Source organism: Bison bison, unplaced genomic scaffold, assembly GCF_000754665.1.
Source record: "Bison bison bison isolate TAMUID 2011002044 unplaced genomic scaffold, Bison_UMD1.0 scf7180017864500, whole genome shotgun sequence".
Classification (NCBI taxonomy): domain Eukaryota; kingdom Metazoa; phylum Chordata; class Mammalia; order Artiodactyla; family Bovidae; genus Bison; species Bison bison.
The window spans coordinates 126,300-130,232 of record NW_011495059.1 but is presented as its reverse complement, the minus strand read 5'-3'; positions in this window follow the sequence as shown (position 1 = coordinate 130,232).

The following is a 3,933-nucleotide window of genomic DNA, read 5'->3' as shown; positions in this document are numbered from 1 at the left end:
GGAGGATGCTGGTCTCTGTGGCTAAGACTGCCCCTTGTCTTCTGGCTCTGGCTGTTGCACACCTGCCTCTCTACCTCAGGCAGGGGTGGGGCCTGTAGTCAGCAAGTTAATTCTCCTTTCATATTTGCTCAGTTCTTTGTTCTCCTTTCAAAGAGAATGAGCTGCCTTTTTGGTGCCTGTTGTCCTTCACCAGATCAGAAAGTGTTTTGTAGAAGTTGCTCAGCATTCAAATGGTCTTTTGATGAATTTGTAGGGAGAAAGTGGTCTCCCTGTCCTATTCCTCTGCCACCTTGGGACCAACTCCTGGGTTTTGTTTATGTATCCAGTTGGAGCATTTAATGCATTTATATTTAGAGTAGTTATTGATATATATATGTGGGGTGGTAATCCTGTTCCTATTGCCATTTTCTTAATTGTTTGGGGTTGTTTTTGTAGATCTGTTTTCTTTTGTATTTTTTAACTATATAAGTCCCTTTAACATTTGTTGTAAAGCTGGATTAGGGGTAATGGATTCTCTTACCTTTTGCTTATGTGAAAAGCTTTTGATTCCTCCATCAATTCTGAAGGAGATCTTTGCCAGATACCGAAATATTGATTGTATATTTTTTCTCATTCAGTGTTTTAAATATACTGCCAGTCCCTTCCTGCCTGCAGAGTTTCTGTTGAAAGATCAGCTGTTAAAAATATGGGGTTTCTGTTGTATGTTACTTGTTGCTTTTAACTTGCTACTTTAATATTATTTTTGTGTGTTTAATTCTTAGTTTATTTAATACGTGTCTTCTCATGTTTCTCCTTGAGTTTATCTGGAATGGGACTGTTTGCACCTCTTGGACTTGATTGACTATTTCCTTTTCCATGTTGGGAATTTTTCAACTATAATCTCCTCAAAAATTTTCTCATATCATTTATTTTTCTCTCTTCTTCTGTGACCCTTAATATTCAAATATTGATGCATTTACTATTGTCCAAGAGGTCTCTGGGACTATCCTCAGTTATTGCCATTCTTTTTATTCTACTATTCAGCAGTTGTTCCCACCATTTTATCTTTCAACTCACTGATCCATTTTCTCCTTCAGATATCCTGCTACTGATTCCTTCTAGAGTATTTTTAATTTCAGTAATTGTATTGTTTGTCTATGTATGTTTATTTTTTAATTCTTCTCGGCCCTTCTTAATTGATTCTTACATTTTCTCCATGCTAATTTTAAGGTTTTTGATCACCTTTACTATCATTATTCTGAATTCTTTTTCAGGCAGTTTGCCTATTTCCTCTTTAGTTATTTGGATTTATATGTTTCTGGTTGGTTGCTTTATTTGTGCAGCATTTTTCTACCATTTCTTCATTAAAAAAAAAAAAAAAGTTTTATGTTTGAGGTCACTTTTTCCCAGGATTCAAAGTCGAGTTATTTCTTCCTTTTAGTTTCTGCACTCCTAAGTTTGGTCCAGTGGTTTGTGTAAGCTTTACACTGGGTGAGATTTGTGCAGTTTGTTTTTGTTTGTTTGTTTGTTTGTTCTTCTAATGTGCAGGGCTGAGTGAGGTGGTAATCCTGTCTGATTGCATGTCCTCAATCCTGATGATTGAGTTTCTGTTTTTGTCCTGTTTGCTGTTTGGATGAGGTGTCCTACACAGGGTGTGACTGGTGGTTGGTAGATTCCCTATCTTGTATTCAAGCGGTTTCCTTTGTGTGAGTTCTCACTATTTGCTCCTTAGAGTTAGGAGTTCTCTGGTTGTCTATGGTCTTGGAATCAGTACTCCCACTTCAAAGGCTCAAGGCTGGATCACTTGCCAGGAACAGCATTATAACAGGTGCTTTGTTATGGCATTAAGTTAGATTAAAATAAACATCCAAAAAAGAGAAACCAAAGATGCTAAGTCTGCTAAGTCACTTCAGTCATGTCCAACCAAATGGCAGTTACACTGTCACGGATATAATAATTAAAATAATGGAATATACACATATATTCCCACATATACACCCATAAGCAAAATCAAAGCAGTCCAGCAAAAATAAAGTACAATAGATTGACCCAGCAAACAAAGGAAACCAAAAATGATATCTACTAGATAAGAACAAAACTAAGTAAAGCATACATTGGAAAACAAAAATAAAGCAAAGTGCCAAGTGGGGATTAAAGCAATGAAATTAAAACTAACAAAATATTGAGCGGGGAAAAAAAAGAAAGAATAGATATACAGAGTTAAATAGAGGTAGACAAGATTTGTAGACATTAAAGTTTAGCTGCAAGGGGAAAAGGACAGTGAGAAGGCAAACAATGGAATAAATGTAGAAAAAAAAAACTTTCAAATATTTAACCACTGCTACATTTTTAGGGGTACAAAGAAACAATAGATCATGCTACATAATGCATTTGTATGTATTGATGTAGGCTGCTCCAGATCAGCTGTTTCACTCCCAGTCTTAAATATTTCTCCTCTGATACAGAAAACAATCCAATGTGGGGATTGGAAACCTACTTCAGTTCTCCCACCCACTGAGGGCAGATCCAGTCCTACAAAATATCCTGTTGTTCCCCCTAGTTCCTTCATCCTATTGAGTTTGTGATTTTATATAGATTTTTAGACTGGTAAGGTATTCCTTTCAGCTCTCAGCTGGTGTTCTGCAAGCACTTTTGGGTCTAAAGGTGTATTCCTGATGTATCTATGGAGAGAGATGTACTCCATGTGCACTTAACACTCTGTCATCTTGTTCATCGCAACATTTTGACTATTAGAAACAACACTGCTATGAACATTCATGTGCACATCTTTGAGTAAACATAGTTTTTGCATGTTCAGTTCAGTTCAGTCACTCAGTTATGTCCGACTCTTTGCAACCCCATTAATTTCAGCCAGGCCCCCATATAGGATTTCTCCATTTTTGTTTCTAATTTTGGTGAAGTGATTCTTCTCCCTTTCTTTCTTGATGAGTTTGGCTAATGATTGGTCTATTTATTTTCTCAAAGAACCAGCTTTTACTTTTGCTCATTTTTGCCATAGTCTCCTTTCTTTTTTTTCAATTATTTCTGGCCTCATTTTTATGATTTCTTTACTTCTAATATTTGGGTTATTAACTTCTTTTTTTTTTTAAGTTGATTTAGGTGTAAAATTAGGTCATTGATTTGATTTTTCTCTTATTTCTTGAGGTAACCTTGTATTTCTATGAACCCTCTTAGCACTGCTTTTACTGAATCCCATAGGTTTGATGTTGTTGTGTTTTCACTTGTTTCTATGCATATTTACTTTTATTTTTTTCTGTTATATGTTGGTTATTCAGAAGCATGTCATTTAGCCTCCATATGTTTGTATTTTAATCATTTTTTTCACCTGTAGTTTATATACACTCATGAATTCTGATCAGAAAAGATGCCTGAAATTATTTCAATTGTTTTTTTCAATTTACCAAGGCTAGATTTCTGGCCCATGATGTGATCTATCCAGGAGACTGTTCTGTGTGCACTTGAGAAAAGGTTAAATTCATTGTTTTATCATAAAATGCCATTTTGATATAAACTATAAATAGCTGGCCCATTGTATCATTTAAATTTTGTGTTTCCTTGTGAATATTCTGTTCAGTTGATCTATCGATAGGTGTGAGTGGGGTATTAAAGTCTCATATCATTATTGTGTTACTCCCCTTTCATACTTATTCAGTTCAGTTCAGTTCAGTCACTCAGTCGTGTCCGACTATTTGCGACCCCATGAATCACAGCACACCAGGCCTCCCTGTCCATCATGCACTCCCGGAGTTCACTCAGACTCACACCCATTGACTCAGTGATGCCATCCAGCCATCTCATCCTTTGTCGTCCCCTTCTCCTCCTGCCCCAATCCCTTCCGACATTAGAGTCTTTTCCAATGAGTCAACTCTTCACATGAGGTGGCCAAAGTACTGGAGTGTCAGCTTTAGCATAATTCCTTTCAAAGAAATCCCA